At 40.6% G+C, this 12,160-nt stretch overlaps 1 protein-coding gene across 1 annotated transcript in view; it reads left to right on the top strand.

The window, feature by feature from the left end:
- Window positions 1–5,766: 5,766 nt before the first annotated feature.
- Window positions 5,767–12,160, top strand: part of IKZF3 (IKAROS family zinc finger 3) — a gene marked incomplete at its 3' end in the record, with an annotated part of 58,548 nt that continues 52,154 nt past the window's right edge. Inside the window, exon 1 of the mRNA XM_079724564.1 lies at window positions 5,767–5,842. The remainder of the gene's footprint in view (window positions 5,843–12,160) is intronic.

Here is a 12,160-nt window from a genome sequence, read left to right as displayed (position 1 = left end):
TCATTTGGGTTCTGACATCCTGTACTACAGCCACTGATCTATGTGGACACCCTTTTCAGCTGTTGGAGTCTGACATCCCAGTGCAAGGCTGCACCTAATATGTGGATGCCCTCTTCACCCCACTCAAGTTTGGACACTTTGCACTGGACCGCATCCATGCACAGAAACTCTCCTCACTCCATTTGGGCTCCTTGGTGCCAGCCCCCACTGTCCCTGTGCAGGTACCTTGCTCACCCTGTTTACTCTCTGAAACCAGAGCACCCCCAGGCATAGATGTCCTCTTCACTATGCTCAGGCTCTGACTCTTCATGCTAGGCCGTCACTTACTTGGATATCCTCTTCACGCCTCTCAGATTGTAACACTCCAGACCACGTAATTCTCCCGCCCTTCTTATCTGTCTCAGGCTCTGACTTCCCATGCTGTCTGCCCTTCATATAGAATCCCTCCTCATTTCATTCTGAATGCTCACCACACACAGGCACACTCTTCATGCTGGTTGGTCTCCAGCAGCCTGCCGGGCCTGTCCCCATTCCTTGTATGGATGTTTCTTTCACCCGTCTTGGGTTTTGACCCCACATAGCAGGCTGCCCCTTTGCTTATTTTAAAAATATTTGTATTTTCCCTGCCCTTATGCTTTGCTGCTGACATCTAATGGGTGGTACGTTAAACTTTTAAAATTAGGATAGAATGTAAGTACAGTGACTATATTTTTCAAAACAATAATTGGAATATGTCTGAAGTATAGTATAGAATATTTGAAATCAGTGCTATCCGGAGCAGTTTTGCGTATATGATCGCTATTAAAATAAAGAGCAGGGACTTCCCTGATGGTCCAGAGGTTAAGACTCCGTGCTCCCAATGCAGGGAGCCCAGGTTCGATCCCTGGTCAGGGAACTAAATCCCGCATGCCACAATTAAGAGCACGCATGCTGCAACCAAAGATTCAGCATGCCACAACTAAAGATCCTGCACCCTGCAACAAAGAACCTGCACGTGGCAACAAAGGTCCTGCATGCTACAACTAAAGACCTGGTGCAGCCAAATAAATAAATAAATATTAAAAAAAAAAGAACAAAGGAGAGTTTCAATTTCTTTCTTTCTTTCTTTTTTTGGCTGCACTCGGCTCAGTAGTTGTAGTGCATGGGCTCAGTTGCCCCGTGGCATGTGGGATCTTAGTTCCCTGACCAGGGATTGAATCCATATCCCTTGCATTGGAAGGTGGATTCTTAACCACTGTGCCACCAGGGAAGTCTCAAGAGTTTCAATTTCTAGTAATAAAAGAGTATCTCCTATTGAACCAAACTTCCAACAGATAACAATTATAGGTTCTGGACAAAATATGAAAAAAAATCTGTTACCGGTTACCAACTTGTTTTTATGGCTTTTTTGCCCAAGGGCAGGCCCAGTTTTAGCATCAGGGTGACCAAAACTTAAGTAGATAATCCACAGTTTTACTAGCTTAAAAAACGATAGCAATCACAACAGTTGGGAGGCGAAGGGGGAAATCCTAGAATGGAGAGGACAGAGAGGGCTTTTTGTGTATAAATTCTCTGGCTGGACCAAATCTTTAGCTAATCCTTGAACTACACATGTATGGGTCATACCCTGAGCAATCCATCAGAGGTGAAAGTAACTGAATAGAGATTTACACTTCTGCAAGAGTGACCAACTTGTCCCAGGTTCCCTGAGGCTGTGAAAGTTCTGTGCTCTGGGAAAATCCTCAGTCCCAAGTATACTGGGACAGTTGGTTATGCTAGCTGCTGCCCACCACAAATGAAAGAATTTGAGTTTAACTACATGCTTTAAAAAGTAAAATAAACAAAGTAAAGATCCTATATGCTTCAAAGGAACATAACAGACTCCAGAAATTCTGTAATATCTTTATAATGTCCAGGGTACAAACCAAAATTATTAGGTTATATGAAGAAACAAGAAAATGTGACCCATACTCAAGAGAAAAGGAAACCAAAGATGACTGAGCCCAAAGTGACATAGGTATTGGACAAGGATCGTAAACGAGTATAATAATTATACTCAAAGATGCAAAGGAGGGCTTCCCTGGTGGCGCAGTGGTTGAGAGTCCGCCTGCCGACGCAGGGGACGTGGGTTCATGCTCCATTCTGGGAGGATCCCACATGCCACAGAGCGGCTAGGCCCGTGAGCCATGGCCGCTCAGCCTGTGCTTCCAGAGCCTGTGCTCCACAAAGGGGGAGGCCACAGTGGTGAGAGGCCTGCGTACCGCAAAAAAAAAAAAAAAGATGCACAGGGAAATATGCTTGTAATGAATTAACAAATAGGAAATCTAGCAGAGAGACTAGAAAAAAGAACAAAATGGAAATTCTAGAACTAAAAATTACAATATCTGAAATAGAAAACTCACTGGATAGGCTTGAGAGCACATTAAGATGAGAGAAGAAAGAGTAAGTGAACTTGAAGATTTATCAATGAAAATATTCAGTCTGAGCAACAGAGGAAAGAATTTTGGCGGGGAAAAGAATAGAACCTCAGGGAATTGTGGGAAAATATGAAAAAGTCTAACATACATGTAAATGAAATCCTAGAAGAAAAGGGGCAAGAGAATAGAGGAGGAAAAGTATTTGAAGAAATAATGGCTGAAAATTTCTCAGGTTTGGTGAAAAACATAATTTTACCCATAAAAAATTCGGTGGACCCAAGTGGGATAAATGCAGATAAAACCACACCTAGACATATCATAGTCAAACTGCTAAAAACCAAAAGTCAGGAGAAAATCTTGAAAGCATTCAGAGAAAAAGAATACATATAAATAGGAAGACAACAATACAAAATATCACTGACTTCTCATCAGAAACAACAGAGGATAGAAGATAGTGGAATGCCATCTTTAAAGTGCCAGAAGAAAACTGTCAACCCATAATTCTTTGTCAAGTAAAAACAACCTTTAAAATTGAAGGCAAAATAAAGATATTTCCAAATAAATGAAAACTAAGAAAAGTTGTCATTCATACAACTGCCCTACTAGAAATGCTAAAGGAAGCTCTTTAGACTGAAGAGAGACAATACCAGGTAGGAACTCAGGTCTTTATGAAAAAATGAAAAGCACCAGAAATGGTAAGTATGTGGGTGAATACAAAGTACTAATTTGTTCCTCTTAATCTCTTTAAAGTATAATTGCTGCATGGATTCCTTTTATTCTCCTTGAGGCATATTTTAGGGAGGATATAGAGAAAGAATAGTCCTGCTCTGAAGAGGACATCAGCAATTAAGTCTTCCAAAATAGTATTCTTATTAAATTTAGAGTGCTCAAATCTGAAAACATTTACTCTAAGTAGCTAATATTTGTAATCCTTTTCTTTTCAGATATAAAACCAAATGTGGAACTGAAAAGCACTCAAGAGCAGTCTGTGCCCACAGGTAACATCAGGTCTTTCCACTCTAAAAATATACCGTTACTAAATAGACCAAAGGAAGAGGAATATTCTGATTGCAATAAAAATGCTATGGAAATGTGTTGGGGAAAAAATGTGGTTGTCTCTTCCTGATACAAAAATAACATATCCATTTAGATCATACAAGTTCTTTGGCATCACGGAGCCAAACCATCTACCTAACGTTAATCACTGGTTTTTTATTTTCTTTTCACATTTTTTCAACTGATTGGTTTGAATAAAGACAGTTTTTGTTGAACAGTATAGTAGCTTATATTTGAACAACTTGTGCTTTTCACTCAGGAACAGTGGTCAGCAAACTTTTTGTGAAGGGCCGAGAGTAAATATTTTAGACTTTGTGAGCCATATAAGGTCTCTGTTGCATACTCCTCTTTATGTTTTTTACAATCCTTTAAAACTGTAAAAACCATTCCTACCTCCTGGATCCATACAAAAACAGACCATGGCTAGATTTGGCCTCAGGCCACAGTTTGCTGACCCCTGCTCTAGAATAAACTATAAACATTTAAAGTAATCTATTTCCTAAAAATAACTTCTGTGTTTTCTCCATTGATTAACTCACTTTGTTTGAATCAAAGCTTTTGCTATATTACAAAATTTACCACTTAAGTGCCTTGTTATATTACTGTGAGTTGTAACCTTATGTTTTTTGGTTTTTGGCTTTTTAAAATTTATTTATTTACTTATTTTTGGCTGCATTGGGTCTTTGTCGCTGCGCACGGGCTTTCTCTAGTTGCGGCGAGCAGGGGCTACTCTTCGTTGTGGTGTGCGGGCTTCTCATTGCAGAGGCTTCTCTTGTTGTGGAGCACGGGCTCTAGGCACACGGGCTCGGTAGTTGTGGCACATGGGCTCAGTAGTTGTGGTGCATGGGCTTCGTTGCTCTGTGGCATGTAGGATCTTCCCGGACCAGGGCTTGAACCCGTGTCCCCTGCGTTGGCAGGTGGATTCTTAACCACTGCACCACCAGGGAAGCCCTAACCTTATGTTTTAATTGAACCTGTACCTCATATTAGTTGTTCGGGTGTGCACTTTACGTCCATTATTTCAGGCTTGAGAAAAGTAAACTATTTAGAGTCTTACTGTCTAAGAGTATATGTTATAATATGCAGAAAAGAGAAACTTTACCTATAAATCAAAACCTGAGTCCATGATGACCACATTTTCAGGACCTCTTAGTCATGGATTTTATGTAATATGTTTCCATGTTATGCCTACCTGCCAGTAAAATGTCCTGCTCCATGTGTTCAGTCACGCCTGCAGCTGAAAGGAAGCCCCTGCAGTTTCTAATCACCTCTCGTATTTCAGCCCCTCCTTAGTGCCACAGGATTCAGTGTCTTTATTTGTTGCATGTAATAGATTCTCAGCAAATATTTTATTGAAAATTGGGAAGGAGTTTGATGGCAAGCGGGTATCTTTTCTGTTCATTTCTTTTGTTATCATCTTTTTGTTAAGCTACCATGCTTATATGTGAAATAATTCCAGCTACATCATGCCTTCCTCCTTACTTCTGATATTATCAATATTTATTGTACAAAATTATATTTTTGTTAAACTTGATTTTTAGTAAGTTTGCTGTTTATTTAACCATGCTTTTATTGTGTCTACTGCCTTTTACTTAGGAACTCCCATAACACTTTTTTTTCCCCTTAATCTCATGTCCAAGTCTGCATTATAGGCCTGAGTCTTGCATTATAGTTGTGCGTTTGTTTCATCTACATCTGTTAACGTATAAGCTCCTTGAAGACAGGAATTATAACCTATTCTTATCTGCAGCCTTGTCAACATTTAGTCAATGTTTGATGAAATACAGGAATTTGGGGGCCAATATGCTTTCCACAGAACCACATTTATAATGTGAACAGAAAGGGAAAATAGGATTTGGTACAGAAGCTTACAGGCTTCCTCTCAGGAAAGCATCTTTCCCAAATTGAGTTATGCCAGTAGTTTCAGACTCAGTATTTCTCATCACTATATGTTAATATTTATTGGTCTTTAACTAGCAATAGCATCCTACTGAATATTCTGAGATATACCAAAGGAGAGAGAATTTCAATCCAAAGGAACTTGAGTGCATTTTAACTCAGGTGAAAGAAATAGTCAAGAAAATGATGTCTAATGGAAAGGCACATGAACCTTGGGCATCTTTCTAAACCTCAAGAGTTTTCACATATATCTTACTTGGGTGTATGTGAAAGCAATATTGTCTATCACTAAGGGATTGGGTGAAGCTGAAATAGGAGTCTTACTTAATACATGTTTATAAAAATCCTTTAAAGTTGACTGCATAGTTAAAATTCTTCTTATCTCCTAGAAGGTTCGGTGCTTTTGCATGACTACGATTTAACCAAACCTCATGAAACAGAAAATGTGGATGGTACAGAAGGCCCAGCCAATCAAGATGAAGACATAGGAGGTAAGCCGTAGTGTAGAGACCAGAAACTAAAGATATCGTTCAGGCTCAACATGGAGAAGAAATCAGGAAATCTCCAAGGAAGACTTGCATTTGTGGGTTGAGTTGGAAGGAATTCAGTTTTGTTCACTTTACAAATATTTACATTTAATAATTTGCTACAGGATGTCAGCAAATTTTGAGAATTTAAGGTACTTATTCAGTGTTCAAGTTATACTAACTCCTTTTTGTAAATTTTTAAAAATTAATTTTTATTGGAGTATAGTTCTTTTTTATGGCTAATATTCCATTGTATATATGTACCACATCTTTTTTTTTTTCATCTTTACTGGAGTATAATTACTCTACAATGCTGTGTTAGTTTACGCTGCACAACAAAGTGAATCAGCTATTTGTACACATATACCCCCATATCCCCTCCCTCTTGAGCCTCCCTCCCACCCTCCCTATCCCACCCCTCTAGGTCATCACAAAGCATCGAGCTGATCACCCTGTGCTGTGCAGCACCTTCCCACCAGCCATCCATTTTACATTTGGTAGTGCATACACGTCAATGCCACTCTCCCACTTTGTCCCAGCTTCCCCTTCCCCCACTGTGTCCTCAAGTCCGTTCTCTATGTCTGCGTCTCCATTCCTGCCCTACCACTAGGTTCATCAGTACCTTTTTTTTAGATTCCACATACATTCGTCAGCATATGGTATTTTTCTCTTTCTGACTTACTTCACTCTGTATGACAGACTCTAGGTCCATCCACCTCATTACAAATAACTCAATTTTGTTCTTTTATGGGTGAGTAATATTCCATTGTATATATGTGCCACATCTTTATCCATTCATCTGTTGATGGACATTTAGGTCGTTTCCATGTCCTGGCTATTGTAAATAATGCTGCAATGAACATTGAGGTGCATGTATCTTTTCGAATTATGATTTTCTCTGGATATATGCCCAGGAGTGGGGTTGCTGGATCATATGATAGCTCTATTTTTAGTTTTTTAAGGAATCACCATACTGTTCTCCATAGTGACTGTACCAATTAACACTCCCACCAATAGTGTAGGAGGGTTCCCTTTTCTCCACACCCTCTCCAGCATTTATTGTTTTCACGATGGCCATTCTGACCGGTGTGAGGTGGTACCTCATCATAATTTTGATTTGCGTTTCTCTAATAATTAGTGATGTTGAGCATCTTTTCATGTACTTTTTGACCATCTTTATGTCTTCTTTGGAGAAATGTCTATTTCGATCTTCTGCCCATTTTTTAAACAATTTTATTTTTATTTATTTTTGGCTGCGCTGGGTCTTTGTTGCTGCAGGCGGGCTTTCTCTAGTTGCGGTGAGCGGGGGCTACTCTTCATTGCGTTGGCTTCTCTTGCTGTGGAGCACAGGCTCCAGAGTGCAGGCTCAGTAGTTGTGGCGCACGGGCTTAGTTGCTCCGCGGCATGTGGGACCTTCCCGGACCAGGGCTCAAACCTGTGTCCCCTGCACTGGCAGGCGGATTCTTAGCCGCTGTGCCACCAGGGAAGCCCTTCTGCCCATGTTTTGATTGGGTTGTTTGTCTTTTTGGTATTGAGCTGCATGAGCTGTTTGTATATTTTGGAGATTAATCTCTTGTAGATCACTTCATTTGCAAATATTTTCTCCCATTCTGTGGGTTGTCTTTTTGTATTTCATTTTTAAAATAATATGTTTATTTTACTCTTTTCCATTATAAAAGTAATACATGTTCATGATCGAAAGTTTGTCTGGGATATTTTCCACCAATTCTCCAATTCTCCGGACACCAACTGGGCATCCAGCAATTCAATTCAGTTCAATTCTTATGCTGACTTCTAGAATTAGTGCAGAACCCACAGGTTAAAGGCTCAGTCCCAGAAGACTGCCCTCATTTCAGACACCACTTGAAAGTACCAGGTCCCCAGGTTTCCTGCACTTCTGTCCAACTTGACTACAAATTCGGGATTTCCCACAACCACCCCGGCCCTCAGGTTCGATAATTTGCTAGAATGACTCACAGAACTTAGGAAAGCACTTTACATACTATTACTGGTTTATCGTAAAGGACACAACTCAGGAACAGCCAAATGGAAGAGGTGCATTGGGCAAGCTATGGGGTGGGAGGGTACAGAGCTTCCATGCCCTTTCTGGGCACACCACCTTCTAAGCAGCTTGGTGTCTTCACCAGACGCTCTCTGAATCTTACAGTTCAAGAGTTTTTATAGAGCTCGATCTCTAGTCCCTTTCCTGGAGGTTGGTGGGTGAAAGTTCCAACCCTCTAATCACTTGGTCTTTCTGGTGACCAACCCATCCTGAGGCTACCTAGGGCCTGCACCTAAGTCACCTCAGTAGCATAAACTCAGGTGTGATTGAAAGGGGCTTGTTATGAATAGCAGAAGACACTCTTATCACTCAGGAAATTTCAAGGGTTTTAGGAACTTCATACCAGGAACCTGGGACAAAGACCAAAGGTAATCTTTGACCATGAATCTCTTATAGCAAATGCATCATAGAAGTCAAAACATACTGGCACATTACTAGAGTCACACTCAGTCATTAGTCCAGTCCATCATCATAGCATATGAAAATGTCTTCTAGGGTGAGACCGCTCAGATTTGCAGGCTTCCATTTGATCTTGTCAGGTTCCAAATGCAGGAGTGGTCTCAGCAATACATGGCAGCATCTTTTCAAGCATCTGGTATAACTAAGCTAAAACACAGTATTATTCCCTTGCTCTGAGTCTCTATTGAGATTGTAATATAATGTTGGATTTCCTTCATTGCATAGCCCATTGATTCATTCCTTTGCCCTCAACTACTATTTCTCCTTCTCTCCATTTATTTATACTTAAACTTTTCCACGTTTGGAAGGAACTTTAGATTCAGCTACTGTGATGTTCTAGATTTCAGGCAACAATACTAGTCTAGTAAGTGTCTCCCTTTCAGTTCACGTCTATTCATATAAGGTAGAGTTACTTAGGTACGGAACTAGTGGGCTATTTTTACCACCAGGCAGTGGCTACTTTCAGTTTTAACCTTGATTTTGCTAAATGGAATGAAGACATAACCTGCCTTTTCAGGCCTTTCGGAATTCTGACATAAAGGTTTAAAACTATAGTTACAGTTTCTTGCTTAGGAATCATCCCTGTTTCTGGCACTTGTAGTTGCATCCCTGGTCCTGTGACTACAGGGCATCAGATAGGAAAGAGAAAGTTGAGGTATGTGGAGAAGAAAAAAAAAGTATAGTTATCGTACCAGTGTCCTCTCTCCTTGGAAAGAATCATATAATCATACCATCATCTTCCTCCCATGGAAAAAATTGCATAGTCATACTAGCAGCCTCTCCCCACCGTCTCTTCCCCAGATGCACCAGAAAAACAGAGGAATCTATCTAGTGGGGACAACACTGCCTTAGCTCCCCTTATGTTGAGTGTGAACACACACTCTTTTTCTTTTTTTTAAATTTATTTATTTATTTATTTTTGGCTGCGTTGGGTCTCCGTTGCTGTGTGCGGGCTATCTCTAGTTGCATTGCTGTGCGTGGGCTTCTCATTGAGGTGGCTTCTCCTGTTGTGGAGCACCGGCTCTAGGCGTGCGGACTCAGTAGTTGTGGCTCACAGGCTTAGTTGCTCCGTGGCATGTGGGATCTTCCCAGACCAGGGCTTGAACCTGTGTCCCCTGCATTGGCATGCGGATTCATTAACCGCTGCGCCACCAGGGAAGTCCCTGAACACACACTCTTGAAGACATATAAACCAACCTTTCATGCCTACATCTCCCCCTGTTTTAAACAACCAATGTTTCAACTGCCTGTTCCAATTCTCTATGAAACTATTATTCTGAGGAGAATATCTCTCTGCCTACTCATTATTTGATATTATGAGCTGTAAAGTGTGTCCCTTGCTCTGAATAAATGTGATTTGGTGGTCCAAATGGGTGCAGTATCTTCTGTTCTGGTTCTTTTATAGTACTTGGACCATTTGCATCTACCACCAGGTAAGCAAAGCCCAGTCCAGAGTCAATGCCTATTCTATCAAAACCCATTTGTAGCCCCACTGGGGCTACTGACATTGGTTCAGTGTAATCCACTTGCCAGCTGTGTGTGGGGTCTTCCCCCTGAGGAATCTCCCCCATAGCCATCTGCAGCCTCTGTTTTTCTTGTTGTCATACTGAACAGTTCTTGTTGGCATTTTGAGCCTCAGAGGGTACAAAAGGAATATGTGCAGATTCAGCCCTCTGCACTGCTTTGGTCCCCAAATGTCCACTTATTTCATGGACCCAAGTGGCCACCTCAAGCTAATACCCCATAATATCCATGGATGATTGGTCATCATCCAATCCTGGAAGGGGTTTCTTCTGTTAGGCATCAACCTGTCCTACTTTAATGTACCCGTCCAATTCCCATAGTGATTTCCATAGGGCTATGTCCATATGGACATCCCTTTAATAGACCAGACTTCCATAGCCCTCTGCTTATCGGTATGGCCAGACCATTGGCCATCACTCATGAGTCAGGTAAAAAACAAAACATAGAGGCTTTCATTGTTGTTCAATTCTTCCATCCCTGTTAGGTAAACAGCATGTAATTCATCCCACCAAACTGATTTGTTTTTAACTTCTTCAATCAGAGTGGTAGTCTTCCAAACAGGATATTGGCCATTTACCTTGGAACTGCCATCCATAACCAAGCAGCGTTTTGTTGGTCAGTCAAGAGCTGTTTATAGGGCACTGTCCAAGTCACAATAGAATCCGGCAGCTCCTTACACAGTTCAAAAGTCAGTCCTAGGAGAAAAGAGGCTCCCTGCTTGTGAGTATCTCCTGCTTACATTCCCCTTGTAGCACAATCCTGTATAAACCATTTGCATTTTATTATGGAATTCTTCTGGGCGTTGCCCTCCCCATTAGAGCATTTTTCTGACATCTCCTAAGACATCATGGGTGTTTCAGATATTAAGATTATTTTTTGTCCTGCAATCGTAGGGGCAATTTCAATTAATGTCTGATATCAGCCTACTAATTGCCCCTCAAATAGAAATTCTCTATTCCATCCTCCCCATAGTTGTCACTGGGAAGCACTCCCAGGCTTTTGCCGTAAGCCCCAACCTATGTTCTACATAGAGCTATCACACAGAATTTGTCCGCACCAGCACTCCAGCTTCTCTTCTACACTGTGTGGACTTGGACTTGAAGGATAGATTTACATGCCTCCTGTTTTACAAAGTAGTTCCCCAGTCAGACATAATATCCATACCCATAATACATTCAGGTAAAAGAGGTACAACCACTTCGCACATACCAGTTTTCCTCCAAACTTTCACCTTAATCAACCAACACTTATATTCCTTTTTTAAAAAATTGAAGTATAGTTGATTTACAATGTTCTATTAGTTTCTGGTGTACAGCAAATTGATTCAGTTATACATATATATATTCTTTTTAATGTTCTTTTCCATTTTGATTTATTACAAAACGGATATTGAATATAGTTCCCTGTGCCATACAGTAGGACTTTGTTGTTTATCTATTTTATATATAGTAGCTTGTACCTGCTCATCCCAAACTCCTAATTTATCCCTCCCCCACTCCCTTTCCCCTTTGGTAACCGTAAGTTTGCTTTCTATATCTGTGAATCTGTTTCCATTTCGTAAATAAGTTCATTTGTGTCATATTTTAGCTTCCACATATAAGTGATATCATATGTATTTGTCTTTCTCTGTCTGACTTACTTCACTTAGTATGACAATCTGTAGGCCCACCCATGTTGCTGCAAATGGCATTATTTCATTCTATTTTATGGCTGAGTAGTATTCCTTTGTGTATATATACCACATCTTCTTTGTCCATGCATCTGTTGATGGGCATTTAGGTTGCTTCCATGTCTTGGCTATTGTAAATAGTGCTGCTATGAACATTGGGGTGCATGTATCTCTTCGAATTATAGTTTTGTCTGGATATATGCCCAGGGGTGGGATTGCTGGATCATATGGGAACTCTATTTTTAGTTTTTTGAGGAACCTCCATACTGTTTTCCATAGTGATTGCACCAATTTACATTCCCACCAACAGTGTTGGAGGGTTCCTTTTTCTCCACACCCTCTCCAGAATTTGTTACTTGTAGACTTTTTATGATGGCCATTCTGACCAGTGTGAGGTGGTACCTCACTGTAATTTTGATTTGTGTTTCTCTAATAATTATCTGTGTTGAGCATCTTTTCATGTGCCTGTTGGCCATCTGTATGTCTTTTTTGGAGAAATGTTTATTTAGGTCTTCGGCCCTTTTTTTTTTTTTATTGCAACCCTTATATTCCTAACTGTAACCTCCAC

This window comes from Hyperoodon ampullatus (assembly GCF_949752795.1).
Source record: "Hyperoodon ampullatus genome assembly, chromosome: 19".
Lineage (NCBI taxonomy): Eukaryota > Metazoa > Chordata > Mammalia > Artiodactyla > Ziphiidae > Hyperoodon > Hyperoodon ampullatus.
This window is presented reverse-complemented; position numbering and strand designations above follow the sequence as displayed.